Source organism: Poeciliopsis prolifica, unplaced genomic scaffold (assembly GCF_027474105.1).
Source record: "Poeciliopsis prolifica strain line A6 unplaced genomic scaffold, Auburn_PproV2 SCAFFOLD152, whole genome shotgun sequence".
NCBI lineage: Eukaryota > Metazoa > Chordata > Actinopteri > Cyprinodontiformes > Poeciliidae > Poeciliopsis > Poeciliopsis prolifica.
In genome coordinates, this window is record NW_026562527.1 from 185,566 (window position 1) to 209,312 (window position 23,747).

The 23,747-nt window shown below is 43.1% G+C and overlaps 1 pseudogene; it reads right to left on the bottom strand.

Annotated features, from left to right (window-relative positions):
- Positions 1-65: 65 nt before the first annotated feature.
- On the bottom strand, positions 66-22,931 carry LOC129355964 (glutaminase kidney isoform, mitochondrial-like; annotated as a pseudogene).
- Between the last annotated feature and the right edge of the window lie 816 nt (positions 22,932-23,747).

The following is a 23,747-nucleotide window of genomic DNA, read 5'->3' on the forward strand; positions in this document are numbered from 1 at the left end:
AAAAAAATTTCTGAAAATGTTTGACTTGGAAATTTTCTGAGTTTCAAACTGAAAAAGTAGACTTCTGAAGATTTCTTTGTTTTTCTGCATTTCTGAGATTTTATCAAGCAATGTTTTTATTTTATTTTTCTAGAAAATTTCTGATTCATCTGAAAAATTCCAGATTTTTTTTCTAGGAATTTTCAGACTTTAAACTCAGAAATCTTTCTGTTCTATAGAATTTGAGATGAAAATTTTCTGAGATTCTTTTCCAACAATTTTTACTTTTCAAAACTGAGAAAAGCTCATTTATTTTTTTTAGGCTGGAAGGTTCTCATCTTTTGTTTTCCATCTGGCCCTGATGCTGTCGTAGGTTTCTGGTTCCCATCCCTGACTCGATATCTTCATTTTTATATAAATATGAGTAAAATACTGTAAACACCGGATCACAGACGCTGCATGAAGCTCACACACGTTACACCAGGATACAGGCGGAAACACAAAGCAAAGCCACTGAACCGGGTTTCCTCCGGAGGTTCTACAGGAGGCTGTCCAGGTTCTTCTCGTTGCTGGTCTTGTCAGAACCGTCGGTCGGATTGTAGTTTCCCTGGTACTCCTGCAGGGCGGCGACCACGTCGTGATGGCCGAACTGCACGGCTTCGTCCAGCGGCGTGTTGCCCCACCTGGCAGGAGGACAGGCTGGACTCAGAACCAGTCTGGACTCAGAACCCGGCTGAACCAGGCTGGACTCAGAACCAGGCTGGACTCAGAACCAGTCTGGACTCAGAACCAGCCTGGATTCAGAACCAGGCTGGACTCAGAACCAGTCTGGACTCAGAACCAGCCTGGACTCAGAACCGGCTGAACCAGGCTGGACTCAGAACCAGTCTGGACTCAGAACCAGTCTGGACTCAGAACCAGGCTGGACTGAGAACCAGCCTGGACTCAGAACCAGGCTGGACTCAGAACCAGGCTGAACCAGTCTGGACTCAGAACCAGTCTGGACTCAGAACCAGCCTGGACTCAGAACCAGTCTGGACTCAGAACCAGGCTGGACTCAGAACCAGCCTGGACTCAGAACCAGGCTGGACTCAGAACCAGCCTGGACTCAGAACCAGGCTGGACTCAGAACCAGTCTGGACTCAGAACCAGGCTGGACTCAGAACCAGTCTGGACTCAGAATCAGTCTGGACTCAGAACCAGACTGGACTCAGAACCAGTCTGGACTCAGAACCAGACTGGACTCAGAACCAGACTGGACTCAGAACCAGGCTGGACTCAGAACCAGTCTGGACTCAGAACCAGTCTGGACTCAGAACCAGGCTGGACTCAGAACCAGGCTGGACTCAGAACCAGGCTGGACTCAGAACCAGGCTGGACTCAGAACCAGTCTGGACTCAGAACCAGACAATGGACCTGCTGGATGGGACTCACCTGTCCTTCGGGACCGGGTTGACCCTGCAGGCGTCCAGCAGGAAGCGGACCACGTCCAGGTGTCCTGCAAGCAGACAGACACTCACTGGTTCTGCTGGGGAGCTGAACAACAAAATGGCTGCAGGTTTATCATCAATTTATTTAGTTTTTGTTTCAAAGAAATAAAAACATGCAGAAACCGGCTGGCAGGTTGTTACTAGGCAACCAAATAATGACCGAGTTGCTAGGTAACCAAAGAGCAGCTGACGCCACCAAACTTAGCTTAGCTAGCCGTGAGAGCCTTTCCTCTGCCTACATCTCCCAGAATACCGTGCGGTCTTGGCTCAGAGTTAAGTGAACGTTCCATCAGACGTGATACGTTTAAGGTTCTGGTTCCGGTTTACCTTCAGCTGCGGCCACATGGAGGGCCGTCCTGGAGTCATAGTCCCTCTGCTCCATGTCCATGGAGGACAGGGCGAACCTGAAACACACAAACACCGGTCTCAGACCAGAACCAGAACCCGAACCCGAACCCGCCACAGCTCCGGGTTCTCAACTGGACCAGTTCGGATGGAGCTTTTCAGGAAAACGACCCAGTTCCAGACAAAACTGGTCCTTGGACATTTAACTTCCGGAAACATATCTGAAATAAATCTTATAAACTTTAATATGACCTTCATTCTTCTGAAAAGTTTATGTGAACTGACTGGACTATACTGAGCTAGCTCAGAGCTAAATTGCTAATATGCTAACGCGCTTCCGATAAACGGAAGTGGACTATCATAATAAAAGCTGGGTGTTAAGAAAACTGCTGCTGGTGAGTCGCCGAGGCATCATTGATAAAAAAATTAGCACTGCGTTTAAAACGACTCATCGTTGTTCTAAAGAAAAGTAACATGTTCTGTTAGAAGTGACCATGAAGAAAACCGAGACCAGCTTTTATTTTGGTAGTCCACTTCTGCTTGGCATGTGAATTTGCATGTTATCTAAATATTTAGCTTGACAAACTTTGACCTAATTTGAACTAATATTTAGCTAGTTAAATGGCTCCAAACTGAATATTTAGCTTGATGAACATAAAGTTAGAAGAAAAGCTCAGAGCTAATAGCTCCCAATTTTACATAGCAATATCTCAGAACCACAAAGTTAGCTTTATAGTTAAATATTCCAGTTAATTTCCACAGCTAAATATTTAGCTTGCAGATTAAATATGTATTTGATTTTTACAAATGAATAAATAACACGGAGATAAAACTGCGGCCCCTTCAGACAGGCTAAATGTAGGAGATTATTACTGCCAATAGATCAGTCATAAAGTGGCCTCCATCAGAAACAGTTGACATGTTTATTGTGGGCCACAAGGGGGCGGTAAAGCGCAAAGCTGGAACAGTGCAGAGCTTTGCTGAAGGTGAGTAAAACCTTGACGTTGCTCACCTCCTCAGGGCGGAAACGTCTCCTGTGTAGGCAGCGAACAGCAGGTTGATGACAGACTTCACTGAGGACACAACCAGACATCAGCTCCACAAACTGATGAATTCCGGCTGGTGGACCAACATGGCGGAGGCGATCCGCCTCAAAATGAATACAGTAAACTGGAAATATAAAAATCCATGTGAAAACCAATAAGACCAGCTTTGGTCACCTAAATTTAACCTGGAAGTGTTAAATAGATAGAAAAATCAGACTCAAATCAACAAGCTGTAAAATACATTTCAAATGTCATGATCACATTCTGGATTCCCAGGAGAAACCCAAAACTGGTTTATGAAGTGTCGACTGGTTTTAGTGGAATTTAGCATCTGGTTTTAATCAATCTGAAGTGAAATAAGGAATCCACATTTTCCGTTTTAATTTACAATTATTTCAATTTTCTGTCCAGAATGAAGATATTTGGATCATCAATATAGGAATCAATTCATCCAACCATCTGTTCATTCAGCAGCTCTACTCTGAACTGATGGTTAATAAAAGCTAAGCTAAAATGAAATGGGCCCAATAGCCTTGTGGTATCCCCTCAGTAACCTTGAAGCTCCGCCCACACAATGATGACCAACACAGCTTCAAACGCCCAGTAGGAACTAAACTGCTCTCTGTATCCCAGCTGGGTTAAGTTAGAGTCAGGAAGCTGATAGATAAGAGCTTTATTTTATTTCATACATGAGACAAAATGGCAAAACAAGAAAAATCAAATGAACAATGTAGACAGTCATGTCTGGTCCAATCAGCTGACAGGACAGATCATGGATTCATGGAGACTTCATGCACAATCACAAACATAAAGACTTGGAAATGTGAGGTTCCACTTCTGATTTAAAACATGTTTCTTTTCACAACTAAACATGAAGTCTTTGGTTTGAGTCCAGAAACCTCACAGTTCCAAGTCAGACAGGAGCAGAAATGATCTTTATTCAGCCAAGTAGCATCTGTAGCGACCATTTCATAAAGAAACATTCAGCACCAGAATCAACATAACACAGAAAATAAAAACATTTAACAGTCTGTACAAAACTCAGCATGCAAGATGAGAATCCAAAGAAACAAAATGAAATGAGCAGAAAACAAAACCGGATGATTTTCATGAGAACAATCAGTAACAGATTCAAAAGCTCCGCCGGCGTTAAGCTCAACGGTGAGACGATTCATGACTCAGCAGATCGGAGGAAAACAAACCGGTTTAAAGTGTTACAAATTTAACTTTATGACCCCCAAGGATTTTAATGGAGCGCATCATGCAGAGTGGAAAAACAGAAAGTCAGTTTTAATGGTTTCCTGAGTTCCTCAGGGATTCGTCCTCACACCAGTTTCTTCCTTCCTAAAGACTTAAATTCACTTCTACACCAATGAAACTGTGAACTTTGTGCTTCATTTTAGGTAGTTTGTCTATTTACAGTGAAATCCTGATTTAGCCTCAAATCGTCTCTAAAGGGCCTTAAAGCAGTCGAGGCTTTTGAATCTTTATCTACAGGAAATAAAAAACAGAAATAAAACAAAGGAGAAGAAAGGAGTAAAAAACGTTTTCACATATCAGATTTTTTGCTCCAGCAGCGTCTCTCTCTCTCCCTCTCTGAGCTCAACTCCAACCTAAAACCAGTTGATCGGCTCCAGCACCAACTGGAGCAGCCACCATTAAGGCCCTGCACCTGCAACGCCTTCAGGTTCCTGCAGGGGCGACACCAACTGGCCTAAGCTTCCATCCAACACAAAAGGAGCCAGAAAGCAAAATACAGCAGCTGCTCTGAGCATCCAGCAGAACGGATCAGTAATACTGAAAACAGTCTGCAGGCCTGAGACCAGAACCAGAACCGAGACCAGAACCAGACTGTGGAATAAAACGCTGCTGCCTTTGTCTCACCAACAGCCATGAAGAAGAATCGGATCCACTGATAATTTACAGCTTGTTTTCATTTCTGATCATTTAGTTGACCTCTGACCCTAGTGGAGGAGCGTTGAGCAAAACTCATCATCCTTCAAGTTTTCTGAGCATCTTTACATTCAAACAGGTTTTGATTCTCAATGATTTTTAATAAAACCTGATTTTCTTCTGTGTTGTCGTTCATGCTGCCATTTAAATGCGACTTTCGTGTGAACAATGTATGACCCCAAATGACCTGCATGAAGGAAAACCCGGAGCGAGAAGGAAAACCTGGAGCGAGAAGGAAAACCCGGAGCGAGAAGGAAAACCCGGAGCGAGAAGGAAAACCTGGAGCGAGAAGGAAAACCTGGAGTGAGAAAGAAAACCCGGAGCGACCGCAGTCTTAGCACCAACTGAGGGTTGATGACAACAGAACATTTTTGATAAACTGCACCGTAGAAACAAATCTGATTTTTTTTTCTGGAAAGTGTGGCGGACATCTAAATGCTTTCAGCTCAATTTACTCTGATGTCACTAAATAAAATCCAATGCAAGCAACAAAAATGTTTTCGTTTCCCTGCAGCACTGATTTTTAACAGCAGCGACTCAAAACAAAACTAAACTCTTCCAGCTGTTAAAAGAGGCTGTGCACTGCTGCTCAGCTGACTTGAAGAGACAAAATGAAGCTCTGAAAATACTTTCGCTCACTAAAATCACGGGCATTCACGGTGTGGACCAACACATCCAAATTACACACGATAAAATGATTAAACCCGAGATAATTTACATTTGACTTTAAATTGATAATAGACTGGAGGTTCAGGAGATACTGCAGGAGGAGATGATCATTAATACTTTAAAGTTTTATGAATAATTTACTTAAATATCATAACTAAATACATTTTATCGCTGTAAAATTAGAATTTTTTGTAAAATTCAGCAATTTTCCAACTTTTCTAAACAAGATCAGCTTTATTTTCCTAAATCTTCGTCCAAACTGTCAGTTTCCAGAAATTAAAACCTTTTGCAACAATAACTGAGCCTCCACAGACCACATCACCATGTGCATTGTTGTGCAAATATCGTCTAAATCTAGAATATTTCTGCATATCTGAACACAAACCAGTTCTCCATTCTCATTGGCTGATTGCTTATTTGCCCCGCCCCTTGGAGGCGGAGCCTCCTGTTGACAGAGAAAGTCAGAAAACCCGTCTGGTTCTGTAGAATCTGGAGTGAGATGAAGCTGATGGTGGATCCTCAGGGATTCAGAGCAAAAATGAACCAAATGAAAAACATGTAGACCAAACAGTGGTCTACATGGTTTATAAATATAAATATGGGCTGGAGCAGGCAGTGGAGGTCAGGGGTCACTTGGCGACCTTGTCCATCCTATAGACTACAGTGGTGGAGCTGTCCTGGTCCGTCTCCGTGGGAGACACTTTTTTCCAGAGCGGCGCCTTCAGAGCCAGCTCCTGCTGCAGACTCTCGTAATCCATCGCGCCGAAGCTGTGCTGCTGTTTCAATCCACAGGATAATCAATTAGTCTCATTACCGATCGCTTTGATCAGCAACAACAAAACACCTGGAGGAGTTCAGATTAAAGAGCCACGCGGCTCCGGAGGCGAAGGGGCAGCGGCGCGGCGCCACTGCCCCTTCGCCTCCGGAGCCGAGGTCAGAGGTCACCATCAACACATCACCAGCCAGGAGCTACACATACAGGCTCAAACACACACACACACACACACACACACACACACAAAGACACACACACACTCTGGCTGCAGGCCTCATCCTGCTCTACATATTTAACTAAGTAATTTTCTCCAAACTAAATATTTAGTTTGAAAACAACAAGGTGGAAATTTGAGAAATGAACCTGCATTTTCTCTCATGAAAGCCTAATAATAAATAATAAGTTCATATTTTGATTAGCTGTACAAACGGCATCCCATAATTTACGTTGGCCTGGCAGAAATCCTCAGGGTTCATCACCCAGCCCATCGCCATGGAGACGACCAGCGGATCTGAGGTCCTACCGGACCACAAGTCACTCTGTGACCTGTGACCTTTAAAGGTTGATTAAAATCCTTCATGAGGAACCTGGATGTGACTTGACAATAATCTGATCTTAAATCTAGTATCTTGTAAAGGTGAAGCCGTTCCTCTGGGTCGGAGGAAACGCCGTCCAGCACGTTTGACCCGGCGACAGAGGGGGTATGAATATATCTGAACCTGTATGAATAGTTATGACCCTTCGCTGATCACTTCATGATGGATGGATGGAAACTTCTGACCAGAGTGGCTCGTTTGCTCTGGGACGGATCACAGAAACGGATACTGTTTCTGTGATCGGCGTCACCGCGCGCAGCCGCGCAGCGGCGCGGCGCAGCATCGCGGCGCGGCGCAGCATCGCGGCGCGGCGCGGCGCAGCGGCCTGCGGGGCCTTACCCTCTGGTCGCCTCCCTCTCGGCGCGGGTCGTGCTTCTTGGCAAAGTGCCTCAGGTTGTCATAGTTGTGGAAGTTGAAAAGTTCGACCAGATCCTGAAACGACAGATACGTCATTCAAAAACAAAGAGTTTGATTTTTTGCTCTGAGATATAAAAGATGCTACGCTTGTTGGTATTTCTGAAGTGGTTGCCACTGAGATCAGAAAAGCTCCTAAATGTAGCAATAGACAATAAAAGTTAGCATCGTGGTTCTGGCCACGCCCCTCCGTTCTCCTGGCTCCGCCCTCTTTTGGTTCAGTGACTCTACCCTGATCAGAGTAAAGGTTCTGCATTGATACGACCGGCAGGCGGTTCTGGCCGTACCGTGCAGAACTGAATTCCTCGGACCGAGTTTCCCAGTTTGTCCAGCGGCGGCGACCAGCACATGATTCCCATCACGTTGGGAACGACCAGCAGGATTCCTCCGGCCACCCCGGACTTGGACGGCAGTCCGACCTGCGGGGGGCGGCAGAGCGGTTAGAGGAGCGAAACCACCTGGAGCGGATCGGACCGAGCCGGGCCTCACATGGAAGGCGAACTGTCCCGAGAAGTCGTACATCCCGCAGGAGTGCATCAGGCTCAGCGTGTTCCTCACCGCCTCCGGGCTCAGGACGCGCTCGCCCGTGATGGGACAGATGCCGCCGTTGGCCAGCGTGGCGGCCATGACGCTGGCGCTCTCACAGGTCACCTCGATGGCGCACAGCTGGAGGCGCAGAGAGGAACAGTCAGCAAACAAAATGGAGGACAAACGGTGCAAAAATGAGCTGAAGAAACTGTCTGACCTTCAGGGAGGAGAGAAATAACAGAAGGTCATATTCAGCCATTCATATTTTATACTTCTAAATGAAAACACTCACCTGGAAGTAAAGGTCCAGCACAGACGTCATGTCGGTTCCTTCAGGGAAACACTGCAGACAGACAGACAGACAGACAGACAGTTTACCACCAGAGACACCAACAATACAGATGGAAACAGATCAAATATTCATGATGAACAGCTTCATAAAGAAACCTCCCACTGATGTTTGATTCAGTTTTTAACTACAGAAGAGATGATTCAGTGAAATGCTACTGAACTGGACACAAAGCTTTTAAACCCTTCGTGAAACTTTGTGATGTTTGCTTGGAAACAGGAAGACGACGGATCTAAAATATTAGCAAATGTTCTGATGTTGACATCGGATATGAAATCTGTTGCAGAATATCGGTGTAGAAATTGACCCGATAGTTACTTGAATGACAATTTGAAAAACACTTCCAGGAGTAATTTTACTGCATGATATGAAATATTGAGATTAATCTTGAGTCTAATCTCTGGATCCTCAGTGAGAAACTTTAAGAAATGAAGATCAAAGTCGTTTTGATCAGAAATGCATCATGCAGCCTGATGATGCTTAATGTCAAAGTGAGACCTCCTGTTTATAAACCAGCTTTATTTTACAAATACTTTATTCGGAAAGGTGTTGAATTTATTATTTTCTGAATATAAAATTTATTTCTTCATTTTTATCTTTAAAACAGAAGAATTTGGACAGTTTTTATCTGATACGTCGTTTTTAAATCACAACGTTTTCAGAAACCAGTTGGATTTAAACTAATTACTTGTGAGACGTAAAACATTCGTGGATATCGATCAGACAGTCCATTACGTTCACCAAGCGTAGGTTAGAACCGCGTCGCCACACGGAGAAATGCTAACATATTGTGCAGCTTTTCATGTTTCCAGTTTAATAAACTTCCTGGTATTAGCAGATGGCCGACCTTCTTCTCCTTCAGGTAATATCCGATGGCGAAGTTTCTGTCTCCAGACTCGCGCTCCGACTGGAATCTGTCAGAGGGCAGAGAGCCGCGTTACAGGAAGCCTGGAGGCGTTCATCATCATCATCATCATCATCACATGACGATGATGTTTACCAGAAAACACTCCCAGCATGCAGGCAGCCGCCATCTTTACATAAACCAGTTCAACCACATGACAGAACGGCCGGATGTTGAAAACCAGAAGAATTTAAAATAAGATTAAAAACTTCACTGAAAAATGTCAAAACGAGCAGAAATAAAATTAAAATAAAAAAACAAAACAGGAAAACTGCAAATCAAAGTCTTTCCTGACGACGCTTCATCCTCACAACATGAAATACATTTCAGAAATGATGCCGTTCGTATTTTTACACCTCAGTGATTCACAGGTCAAAGTTCAAATTGACATAAATTAATTAAACCTGGAATTATTCGGGTTCTGGACTAAAAATGATTGAGAAAGCAGCAAGAAACTCTGGAGGAGAATCGATCAGTTCGCAACAGTAAAAATAATCATCAATTAATTTTGTAATTGATTATTCTTGGCATCTAGACTCAGAAATAGACAATTTGCTAAAATGTAGCTTAATGTACCAATTTTTTAATCAGAATAATTGAAAACTAAAATCTTTGTTATTTGGAGCCAAAGCTGATTTTCTCAGCAGGGTAGAAAAAATAAAACATGACTTTCATTAAGATGGATTTCGGTCCGATAAGTTAAAACCCGACTTGTGACGCCGTGTTGAGAGGCGCTCAGCTCAGTGGCTCAGAGGCTGGAAAAGTTGCTGTAAATTTACAAAAAGGACAAACTTATTCCTGTAAATGAAATGTTGAACCCTGACTACACTCTGATGTCCGATTTCTCCCTCTGCTGAGATATTTTTAAAAACCATCCAGGATTTTCACTCAGATAATCTGGATTAGCAATCTGGCTTCAGCTTCCTCATAATTTTCAATATTTCAGATGTCTGCTGGTGAGAAATATTATTGCGTGTTGATTAAACGCAGAGACTCACGTAGCGTTGCTGAACCCGACGTACTCGTTTCCTGCCATCTGTTTCAGAAAGTTCATGACCTGGAAGAGAAGCAGAGCTGCTGATCGGCTGCTGATCGGCTGCTGATCGGCTGCTGATCGGCTGCTGACTGGATGCGGCGAACATTTAGGATCCTATTACTCACATAGTCAAATTTCTCTGCGTTGCTGGCAGTTTGCTGCAGAGAAAACAGAAGAAAAAGACAGTGAGAGGAAGTCCTCCAGCAGGGGGCAGCAGAGGACACTAACTGCTGACAGGTTAAAGCTACAGAATTAGAAATTATTTTATCACAAATAAAAACCTTTGCCTCTATAAAGTGACATTATCATTATGATTGTTTCTGAATTTAAGGAGAGAAAAGTCTGCCTGCAGCTGGAGGAGATTTTAGTAGATTAGCTAATCTAGAACAACCAGATTGGCAGTGTGTGTGTGTGTGTGTGTGTGTGTGTGTGTGTGTGTGTGTGTGTGTGTGTGTGTGTGTGTGTGTGTGTGTGTGTGTGTGTGTGTGTGTGTGTGTGTGTGTGTGGTGTGCAGGTGACAGCTGGGTTTCTGCATTATTTGTTACGATAATGCAGGTGTGGATGCGCTGAAGAGGTTGTCAGCCCAAACAGATGGAGGGAGGATGGAAAGAGGGAGGAATGGCCCTCACTGCCTCAGGAAAACACAGCAACAACAATCTGCACACATGCACATGTGAAGAGTTAAAACTGAGCGAGCTGCACTCAGCGGACTGATCTGATCAGTCTGATCGGGCTGTCTGCACGCTGTCACAGATGGAGGTGTTAACAGTCACTACATGGCTAACGGCTGATTGGAGGAGAGGACAGAGAGAAAGGAGGGAGAGTGGGGGGTCAGAGGATAGATATGGAAAAGGAAGAAAAAATTACCAACGTCATTTGACCTGCAGCAGCAGTCATTATTTCCCACAGTTCCTACGTCTGGAAAATATGCAACATACACACAAACAACAACATGTAGCCTTGAAGCAGCAGTAACACAGTGAGGGCCGAGGCGGGCGGCGGCCCCGCCGTCACCAGCCAGCTACAGGCTAAACATCAGCTTCGCTTCACAACTTAGAAACAAAAGCAAACAAACATTTTAATCAACATTACTGGCTGGTTTTACTTTGCCGCAGATTCAGAAATACTTTTAGAAACAGGTGGGGGAGGGCCCGGTTCAGGGGCTGCACAATTCAGCTGCAGTGCGTATGCTTCAGAAGCAATGCTGGGCACCCGTCTGCTAACATGCTAATAGCAGAGCTAATTTTTAGCTTAGCGCTTTAGCATTTTTTCAGATAAATTTACTTGGCTATTTTATAAACATCCAGTTGAATCAAGTTTAAGTTTAGGTTATCTAATCATTAATCATGCTCTTATTTTGAAGAGCATGAAGATCATTTGCACTGCAGTTTTATTTCCTCAGTTTTTATTCTCTAATAATTTTATTTAAAGCAAGAAAATAAAATGCAAAAAAAAAACAATATTTAAGGCCATTATAGTCATAATTATATTATAGCTCTTGTTATATGTTGGGTTCTATTACTCTAGCATTAGCTTTGGCTAAATACTGCGTCTGTGCATTAGTGGAACTCATTTTTATGACTAGCTCTTTAAGGTTAGCACAACTAGCTTCTCAGTTAGCGGTGCCCACCACTGTTCAGAAGCCTAAACACATTACACAGCAGCATTAAAGCTGCAAGATATGATCTAAGTTATTTGACTTAGAAGAGAAACAATCAGTCCATCTGCTGCTTAAATACACTGAACTATTGATTATTGCAGGTATATTATTATTAATTAAATGTAACTTTATACAGGAATTCCTGTGCAAAGAGTCTGGTTAGCTAGCCTGCAGTCTACTGCTTTCCAGTGATGCTGCCGTTAGCATTATCATGTTAATAGGAGGACTGGGCTCACTTTGTTTTCACGAGTCAATCGTTGATGTTGCTGGGAGTTTGGTTATTTAGATGCCCAGAATAATCCATTTGTGTTTGATCAGTTGGTTCTGAAATGCAGCCTCTGAGTCGGGATCTGACCTTCTCGGTGAAACCAGCTCACCAGGTGTGGAGCGCAGGAGGAAAACCTGACGCCTCATAAATCACTGGAACCTGTCTGACCCGACAAGCAGAGGAGGAGCTGCTTACACGCCTCCTGCTTCTATGAGCAGCTTCAAGATTATTTCAGTGCTATTTGATTTTATTCAGCAGCTCCATGTTTGCCTTTTTAATGCAGCATTTATTCCAGGTTTGTGTCTCCTTCAGGGACACCAACAGTCTGCTGCAGAGACTTTGGTTATTTTCAGATGCCAACAGCAGCTGAGGTCTCTAAAAGCCCAGAGGAGCATCCGAGTGTCGTTGGTTTATTTATATTCTGGAAGGCTGAGAAACGCTGCGAGTCAGAAATATCGAAACTCAGCAGGAGAAAAGCAGCACAAATCATCTAAAGTGGTTAAATCAGGAGATTTTCTCAGGGTTGTTTTAAACCTGAACAGTCAGCAACAGACATTCCTGCTATTCATCATCATTTTAAATCTGGAGTAGCGGCTCAGAGATCCCACCCTTCACAGATCGATTCTGCTTTTACCTGAATGAGCGACGTGCAAACGATGGCTCCGGCGTTCACCATGGGGTTGTGAGGCTTATCTGCCAAAACAACAGGAGCTCAGTTAGCCGCCGTCACAGCAGGAGCTCACAGAAAACTCAGCAACAAGCGCAGAACAAACAGACCCGACGCGGCACAGGCAGGAAAGGAAGGAAGGGATTCGTTTAAAACAGAAACTTGTAACGCAAAACCTTTCTACAGGTTTTAAAAGCCAAACGAGCCAGGTTAAATTAATACACTTTATCATGCATTTAGTTTTAATTATGTCCTAGTTCACTAGTCATTTTATATTTTCATCATCATTATTCGCATTGCATATTTGTGTTGTATTTTTATTTCCATCATTATCGTTTTATTATTTTGATTTGTATCACTAATACTTTTTATATAAACTATGATTTTTTCATTCTGTCATCTATCACTACAGTCCGACCCCAGTAGACAAAGGACGGATATTTTACTACATATGTTCATTTTGCCCCATCATATTTTATTTGCAATGATGTTTTTTCATTTGTATTGTCAATTTATTTTTATATTTTTGCATGATTCTTATATTTTACTGTTAAACATGTGGAGCTGTACTGTCTGTCAGACCGACTCTAGATCAGCGACATTCTGGATGCAGGGCCGGTTCTGGTTCTGGGCCGGTTCTGGTTCTGACCCGGTTCTGGTTCTGACCCGGTAAAGTCTCACCGTCTTCGTTCAGGAACAGTTTGTTGAAGCGCAGGCCGCTGGGCTCCTTGCCGATGAAGCTGTGGACATACTCGGTTCCGTGGTCATGAACCGCCACTGCGTACTTCAGAGGCTTCACGCAGGACTGCAGGCAGAAAGGGACCTTAGTGTCGCCCACCGTGTGCCTGAGCAAAAAACACAATAAAGGTCAACAAGCAGCAGGAGCTCAAATAATCTGAATCCTTTAAATAGATCGATAAGACAGCTTCATAACAAGCAGTTTTATCTTTATGGAGTCGTTTTTCGCAGATACGCTGAGCCAATCAGGAAGCAGCTCCGGGTTCACACCTCCATTAATCATTGATCAGTGCTGCTGCTGAACAAGTTTCCCCATTTCAGATAAATAAACGCCTTCAGACGTGAGGTCTAACGTGAGACATGGGGTCTAACGTGAGGACATGATGTCCTGAGGACAGAAGAGTCTGCAAACTGGACCAGGAACAATCAACACACTAACATTTTGTTTCCTGATCTAGGACAGGAAATGAAGCTACAAAGTCCTACAAAAGCCACTCTAAAATGCCATTTTGCATAAAGTACTTTATGTTTAACATAATGGATATATTTTTGGTCACATACTGTTTTCATTTCTGACTGAAAGGCTTTATTTTATGCTTTTATACCAACTATTGTTCAGGTACAATTACCGCTACTAAGCTAGCGCGGCAACTAGCATGCTAGCGCCGAAATGCTAACAAACGAGGAGCGTTATTTCGCTCCGAAAAGACGGTCTACATTAGACTAGTTAGTACAATAACAAAAAATATCATAAACCCTTGATTGAAATCTTATCCACGAGGTTAGTGATCGTCTTCAACGAGAAATTAACCTAAAGCTAAAACGGAAACTCTTTATTGGTTCTTCAAAACAGAGCAAGATGTAGCACCGCCACCGTGTGGTGTAACTCGGTACAGCACCTCATTAAACACTTCAGTTATCAATTAACAAACAAACGATGTGGTTCCCTTTTATTTTATGATTTTGTTGTTGCTGGTTTCATGCTAATGTGTACCTAAAGACATAAACCCCTGTTGATCCACACTGTCATGTAAAATGTGGCGTTTCAGTGGAAAACATCGAGTTGGTGCTGGAAGTCTCACCTCTGTCCATCGACGGTGCAGAGCGAGACGGCCCATAGGTCCGGGCTGAACTTGGCGAGCTGAGGAATGTAATCTGCTACCTGGAAAAAGAGGCGAGGCCGGAGTGAGAAAGGAAGGCATCGCCTTTCAGCGCTCAGGTTCAGTGGAGCGCCTCGGACAACAACAACCCGTCCAATCTGCTTCTGCAGAGGAGAAACGGACAAATCCGCCCAGAGACGACCAAAACCAGCTGCTGACCTGAAAATCTAGGTACACCCCATGAATCTCCTGTTTCCAATGTTTTCTGAAGGTTCCACTACAGCTTTTCAATCAGGACGAGTCTGGACTTTGACTACGCCATCATTCCTCACCACAGTGCTGATGTGCCGTCTCTGGGGTCCTCTGGCCAGAAGACATTGTCCCAGAAGTCTTTCATCCAGCACAGCAGCTAACCTCAGTCCAGTTCTTGTTTTAATTTTATTTTTAGTTTTCAATTAATTCATTTTTCAAAAATAGTTATAAATTTTCGTCTTGTAGAAGAGCTGCTGCTGCAGCCACCGGGACGTGCTGCAGCAGCAGCTCTCTGATACTCTGACACGTCTGAAGGGCAAATTTCTCCTGTTTCAATCCCAGCAGAGAGCAGCAAACCCAGACCAGGCCGACTATGATTATGAATCCGAATGCAGAAAATAAACAAACATGAAAAAGCAAAACACCCCACAACCTGACGGCCGTAGGGACACACCTGCCCTTCAGAGAGGTTTTTGGCTTTCTCATAAAGCTGGTCAATATGGGAGGTGAAGGACTGGAAGTCGGGGATGACGAACTTCTTGCGGAAGGCCTGAGTGAGCAGGACAATGTTGCTCTGGACACACCTGATGAACAGAACCAGACAGCATGCTCAGACCGGCGGCGGCGGCGCCGGGGACCTGCAGTTTGCCGACCAGCTCAGCCACTCTGCAGTCTGACAAACTGGATGAGCAAAAACTGATGCAGTGAAGAGGCGCAGCCAGAAACTCGTCATTTCTGCTGTTTCCATGGGAACCGGGTCCGAGTGGAACAACCCGCGGTTCCGGTGGGCCCGGCGGGTCTTACTTCTTGAACAGGTGGCGGTCCAGCGTCACGCCGTCCGGAGTCTTCTTCAGCGTCTCCTTCAGCATCTCCATGCACTCCTTCAGGCGGGGGTCTCCGGTCCGAAGCCCGGTGGCCTTCAGTGCCTGGCTCACAGGGTCAAAGGTCGGTTACAAGGCTCTGCTAACGGGAACCATAGGAAGGAAGTTCTGATTCAGGAACTCACTGTGAGGAACTTGTGCGCTGGAATCTTCTCTTGACCTTCAGCGACCGTGTAGAAGAGCAGATCCTCCAAACTGGGCAGGATTCCTGGATTCCTCCTCCTGACGGCAGCAACACGGAGAAAAGCTTCATGACTGGCTAGCAACACGCACAGGCTAATACCAGAGAGAGGACCAGCTAACATTAGCTTTGGACACGCTAACAACTGACTAGCACCAGACCGGTTAAGAGCCCAGGCTGGTCACTCGATGCTCGTAGTTTTGTCTTCAGAGAAAACGGAAATAAAAATCCAAATAATCAAAAACTGCACTGAACAAAAATATAAACATGTCAAATATTTTTGCTGTGTGGCGTTAAAAACAGTAAATGAGCATCACTGACATTTTATTGTACCAAAGTGATATTTCTCTTGATCTGTGTATGATATTTAATCCAACTTCCTGTCAGTGAGTTGTTTACTGCAGTGCATTGTGGGTCATGTCCACCGGGTGATCAGACAAAATGAGCAACAGCTGGACAATCCTTGGACTGGACAATACAAGGGTCAAAAGGTCAAATGTTGTGACAAGTCATAAAGCCTGATGGAGCCGCTGGCGAGTTGGATGCAGCAGCTGCACGGCTCAGTGACCGGACCGGCTCAGTGACTGGACCGCCGGACTGGACCGGCTCAGTGACTGGACCCCGCCGGCCCTTTAAGAGCCGGTTTCCAACAAATGGCTCCACTGCAGATCGTCCTCTCTGATGCTCCAGCACCAGATGTCCACATCGGCCCGTCCATCTGAGGACGGGTTCAGAGCAGCGACACGAAGCCGATGAGACTCTTGGTCTGAGCAACAGACGCATCAGACTGTAACCGCCTACGGGAAGCCCACTGGGTCAGAACCAGACTCCTCAGTCTGACTCCAATCATGACTGCTACAAACGGCCGAACCGTCATAATTTCTGGAAATATAGTTAGAGTTTCTGCTTTACTCAAATGTTCATAAAACTCTGACCTGGGGTTTATATTTTAGTTCAGTGTAGTTTCTAAATGTTCTGCTTTTAGCGTAGAAACACGTTGACATTTATAAACTGGAGCCAGTTAAAGACGCTGCAGGCAGTGAAGCAACTCGTCCTTCAGAGGAAAGTTTTCATCTTTATTTCTGTGTTTTTCCTTCCAGTTGATCTTCTTGGCGGTCAATCCCAAACTTGGTCATTCCCACCATTTTTCTCAGAACGCAATAAAATAAATGGGAATAATGGAGCTTTTGTCACTTTAACCCCTGAAGGACTCAGTTTTAAACCAAAACAGAGGAAACACTGACAGGAAGTAAAACAATGAGCAGCTCAGAACTTTCCAACTTCCTTTCACTGTCAAAACGTGAACTTTAAAGTCTGCAGGCAGGAATCACCTAAAACACTAACATGAAAGAAACAGGTCCGTTTTTTCCACATGAGGAAATAATTAACAGGTTTTGGGACAAAGCGAAGAGCTTAAACATCCTCAGCACAACTAAAACCTTTTGGATGACGCACGAAAATATTAGCATTTATTGACATAAATGATAATATTGTCGTTTTGACACCATTTTCTACAGATAATGGAAAAAATTCCCTCTGAAGGACGAAAACTTTCTGCTGTGAACGGAAACAAAGTTTAAAAAATGAAACTAGAAAGAAAGATGAATGGATGAACAGATGAATGGATGAACAGATGGATGGATGAACAGATGAATGGATGAACAGATGAATGGATGAACAGATGGATGGATGAACAGATGAATGGATGAACAGATGGATGGATGAATAGATGAATGGATGAACAGATGGATGGATGAATAGATGAATGGATGAACAGATGGATGGATGAACAGATGAATGGATGAACAGATGGATGGAATGAATAGATGAATGGATGAACAGATGGATGGATGAACAGATGAATGGATGAACAGATGGATGGATGAATAGATGAATGGATGAACAGATGGATGAATAGATGAATGGATGAACAGATGGATGGATGAACAGATGAATGGATGAACAGATGGATGGATGAATAGATGAATGGATGAACAGATGAATGGATGAACAGATGGATGGATGAATAGATGAATGGATGAACAGATGAATGGATGAACAGATGGATGGATGAATAGATGAATGGATGAACAGATGAATGGATGAATAGATGAATGGATGAACAGATGGATGGATGAATAGATGAATGGATGAACAGATGGATGGATGAATAGATGAATGGATGAACAGATGGATGCTCCAGCTGTGGTCAAACCTTCCTGGTTTCCTGGACTCAACCAGCAGGTCTGACCTTCTGACCTCCCGACTGACCGACTCGTCGCCGCAGTGAGCGAACCGGGCCGGTGGGTTTGTGGAAGGAGTCCGGGGACGTTTGGGTCGGGTTGGAACAGAACCGGTCCCGTCTGCTCAGTGAGGGCAGAGACTGAAGTATTTATGGTGACTTTTTGTCTGCAGCGTTCCAGAGATTCCTCGTTGCTGCAGGATTAATAAAGCCAACATGGCTGCTGATCCATTCATGCGTTCATCCAGCTCTCACTGCACACATTAATACTATAAAGTTATTTATTTTGGAGAAAATTTAAAACCAGAGCTGAAACTCAATGGTTCTGATGATTAATTGATTTTTTCATTTAACGACTTTCTGTTTTCTAAAGGAAAAAATAAAAGATGCAAATAAACAAATAATTCATTTCTATGAGAAGAAAAACATGTTGCCTTAGACCGGCCCAGCTTTATTTAGGTAAACATTTAATATGACTTTTAGTCAATAAAAAAATGCAATGAAAGCATTTGACTGATTTTTCAGTCAGTTCCTCCAGATAACGATTAATTGATTACTAAATAGCATTTTGTTTTTTATTTACTATTATTTTACTTATATAAATTAGATTTATTATTATTAAAAAAGAGCTTACTAGTGTTTCAATTAATCGCTTCAGTCCTGCATAAAACCACAAGAAAATGGACTGAATAAGATCAGTCATGTGTCAAACGGCCTAGTCAAAGAAACCTGATTTTCTCAGATGTTCTCCATCCAACCTGAGAACGAGTAAAAACTACAAACGTGTAATTAATCATATTTATCATCCACTTCCAATTTTAGCTGAGAATGATCTTAAAAACAACAAAAATAAAAAATGTGTTGTAAATTTGAGCTTATTGAGGGAGCCTGTTTGCACTGTGCTCTTATTTTGAAGAGTCAGAGCAGGAAGGCAGAGCAGCCATGCAGGCAGCAGTTTCCAAAACAAAGAGGCAGATCGGTTTGTTTATAGGGGATCAAACCATCGGAGCGGATCTAGAACCATTTTCTACTCTGTGAAAACGACGAGTCTGAAACTCGTCGTTTAATAGATTAATCATCAGAATCATAGATTACTAAAGTAATCAATCGTCCATGGCGTATTTATTGATTTGGTTTTATTAGTTTCTGTTAATCGATCAGCTGATATGAGGAAACGTTCCTGTTTTATCAGAATCCTCTCGTGTTTCCCACCATGCAGCAGCTGGCCACGCTTTGCACATTTCCCAGAATGCAACGCTGCTCTGCTCCTCTCCAGAACACGTCCAAACGGATCGGACCGGGCCCAGGAACCCGGCGGTCGCCTGGAAACCAGCAGGGGGCGGGGTTTCTATCAGATCATCATCCGGCAGTGATGGCAGCGCGTTCAGACGTCCCACCCTCACACGTTCAGCAGCGCGACAAGTTGTGACGAACACAAGTCATAAACTGTTTTCAATGATGGATAGTTATGTAGTCATGGTGTCACGGTGTATTTACACAGCTGCAGTAACTACAGCGAACGTCTGACGACCCGCATCATGATTCCATGCTGCTGATTAACGGCACAGCATCTGTCTGACATTCAGCCGTCACTCCGTGATGAACCATGGCGAGCCGACAAACCGGCCACGAAGACGTCGGCGGAAAAAACTCTGGGCCGGATTCTTATGACACGAAAGGCAGAATATTCTGAATCTAATCAGAGATTTCTGAAAAACTCATTTTATTTGTGGAGTTTGGTGTTTTCAGCAGGACCAATCTCCAGCAGCTCACACACAACAAACATTTACTCTTCAAACTAGATTCTTCTACAACAGCTGGAAATTTGGTCTTAAAGGGGCAGCATCACATGTTTCCTTCGGTTGTTATTAAAAGGCTATTTATATCAAATATGACTTTAAAGAAATGTGACTTCCTGATGTTCAGACTTAAAATGGTCTTTAAAAACCTCCCGCTCTTCCTGAAGCTCCGCCTCCAACATGGCTCCTCTATGAACTTTAAGGTTTTACCAGCGTTGCTCTGAGCAGCAGCTCCTATTATGGGCTCAGCAGCTGTTTGCCAATTGCTGCTGGCTAGTCGGAAGGAGCAGAGAGAGTTGTGCCTGGAAGGCGGGGCTAAGTCCATCCAAGATTAAGCCATTTATCCAACATGAAAGAATCAAAACAAAACTCCAGGGAAAAACAAAGAGTGGATTTTACATGACACTGTCTCTTTAAATACTCTGGAATTAGGAGGACAGAGGTTTGGATCCATTTTCATAGTAAAATCCAATAAAAAATGTAAAACCTTTAAAAAATTCACAGATTTTCTTGCCATCTTTTAAAACTACTGTTTTCTAAAGCTCTTTTCTAGATTTGATCTGGATTTCAGCTACTTTTCATGACTTGAACTCTGACCTTTAAATTATTCAGGCATTAAAATGATCTATAAAAAATGTAAGTAAAAAATAAAGGTTAATGTCAGAATAAAAGGAAAATTCTGACACTTCCTCAGAAACAGAATAAATACTGACTCGCATACTTTGCATTTTTCTCCCCCCACCCCCCCACACACACACACAGGCACACACACAGGCACACACATACACACACACACAGGCACACACACACACACAGGCACACACACACACACACTCACAGGCGCACACACACACATACACACACACATACACACACACACACACACACACACACACACACACTCACAGGCGCGCACACGCACAAGTTTCACTTTGCTGCTGCCCCACGTTGCAGACGTGAAGTCGGTGTCTGATTCAGAGTCAATCTGGACCGTAGATCTAAAATACTCAGATTGGACTTTAAAACATGCAAATTAAATAACAGAAATAACATAATGAATTATGAAGTCTCTGTAAACAAAAAATCATCACCCAGTTTTTTTGGGAGAAAGAGAAAAATAATAAATCAAGAAAATGACAGCGAGTTTGTTTTAATCTATGATGGTCTTGATTTATTGATCATTTCGACGGGTCGATTCGAGAACGCTGCTGTTACTGTTCACATAGAACAAGAAAATTAACTTGTAGCTTACAAACATTCCTGCACGTTCCAGGTGTTTTTCAGAGGCTTCAACACACCTGCCGACGTCGGCCAATCAGGCGTCAGTCTGACTCAGGTGAGCAGAAGCAGGAAACGCCTGAAGAGGATGAGGGCTGGGAAACATCATCTAAATTAACTGGTCTGGGTGGAGCTGCTGATCCAAGAAGATTCACTTTTATTTCTAGGAATTCAGGTGAAACCATGATCAATATCTGTATTGGTCCCAATATTGAAAGTAATTCTAGATCAGTTTTCCAGATCTGAACCATTTGAAAGGTTTGTGGCAGTTTATTATTATTTATCTTCCATTGGCTGAAGATAATAATATCTAAACCCGTCACAATAATCAATAAATCGTGATAAATGAGAACAAATGGAATAAATTTCATTTTTTCTCTTTCTACAAAAACTGGATGATTTGCAGATATTTCATAATTAATTTTATTTGTTGTTTCTGCTGTTCTGAGCTGCACAGTGGTGAAGTGTGTACCACTGTTGCCTTGCAGCAAGAAAGTCCTGAGTTCGATTCCCGGTTTGATTTTACTTGAAAATTTCAACAATGATGATTTATCATGATTGGCTGAACTAATTAAAGTTGTTTTAAGAGTTTGACCAAGATTGTGAAGCTGTTGGTGTGAGTCATCAAGTTTTTTTAATTCAGCATTTTATGTCTGTGTTTACAAAAAGAAACGTTTTAAGTCAGTTCAGCTGTTTTTCCTGAATTGGCTGGTGCTAGACCTCAGATATCGGTATTAGCTCAGATATCGGTATTAGAAGTGAATCGGTACATTTGGTGTCAAATATAACAAATTGTTATTATAAATTTTTACATATAACAAATAGTTTTTATTAATATTATCATAATTGGTCCTGGACTGAGTAATAACCCAGACCAGGTTCAATCTGTTTATGCATGTTAGATTTTAAACTCCTAAAATGTTGTGAAATGGCCCTTTATCCCGCTCCACATCGCAGGCTGACTTCAGGGCGGCTGCTGCTGTGAGACCAGATGGAGCCATAATGGGGTCAATTTAACGTGTTGCGGTTTTAAATGAAGCTCCAGACAGAAATGAGCAACAGCCACACGGTGCGGTGGCCGCCGCGGTTGCTTCCCGGTTCAGGCCATCGCACCGCTTCCAGTCCGCGTTCAAACTGCCAGACTGGTTCCGATGGTTTCCTGTTATCGGACGCCACCATATGTTCACATTCTAACTGGGAAGACGCAGCTTTACGGTTATTTACGACATTTTTATTCAGGCGGTGAAAAGACGCCGCATCCGCTCATGTGCGTCATGACTCACCGTGACCCCCCGCCTCATCCCCCGCCCCCTGGGACAGAGAAAACCCAGCAAACGTACTTGTCTCCTTCGGCGCCATCCTTCTTCAGGTGTTCGTCCAGCTCCGCGGTGGCTGCGCCTTCTGTTTTCACGCAGTAGGAGCGGCGCGGTGCGGCGCGGCGCGGCGCGGCAGCGGCAGCAGCATCACCGGGGACAGAACCGAGACAGCGGCGGTGCCGGGGCGCCGGGAACCAGCTCTCCTGGGTGCGGCAGGGGAAGGGACGCTTCACGGTGGCTTGAAAACACTCCTTCAGGACTGTGGAGAACCTAAAATGTAACATCTCAATCCTGTCCGGCCGTGGGGGAGAAACGTGGGTCCTAACGAATCGCGTGGAGGGGCTGCTTCTCGAGTGAAGAGAATCTGGGCGGCGATGAGTCACCCGTCACGGAGCTCCACGAATAAATACCGGCGTCTGGCCCCGCCCACCTCTGCTCTGATTGGTGGAAACAATTCCGCTTCATTTTTTTTCTCATGAAAGACGTGGTACACTGGCGCACTGCTGCCCTCTTCTGGCAGATATTAAAATTACAGCTATACAGTTATGATGGTCAATAATATTTAATTCTTATCAATTAGATAAAACAACTACAAATATGTTAGATACATACTTAAAATGTATATAAAAATATCAACAATTTACAAAATCTTTAAATATGACATTCATTAATTATAATTTGAACTAATTTCATATTACAGAAATAGATGTAACACATTCATGTTCCCTGTGTTACAGTTTATAAAATGTGATGTGTGCTCCAAAGGCAGATGAAATAATTCACAATGTGCTGAAACAACATTATAAAACAATTAGAAATTAAAATAAATGCATAATTATGATTATGCATTTAGTGAATAGTGATTTTTACACCAATTAAATTCCACATTAATACTTTTGTATATTAAAGAATATATGTTTATTAAACACTAATATAAATATGAATACATAATTTGAAATGTCAAATTCCCGTTTTATTTGAAACCAGCACATAAATAAGTAAATATTTCAGAATTTTATGTTTATGATTAATGTCTGTTTTGCATCAAGAAACATAAATGTCAGAATCCACGTGAATTCCACAGTTATGTTTCAAATAGAACTGTAGTAGATAGCTGAATATATTTATGTTTTTAAGTTTTAAGAACATTTTTTCTTGCTGCTCTTCTACCTGAATTTCCCCTTTGCGGGTTAATAAAGATTTATATTCTGTTGTAATAAGTACAAAAATAATCAAAATTAAAATTACGTTTTAACTTCAAGACTGATATTGAATTGAGAA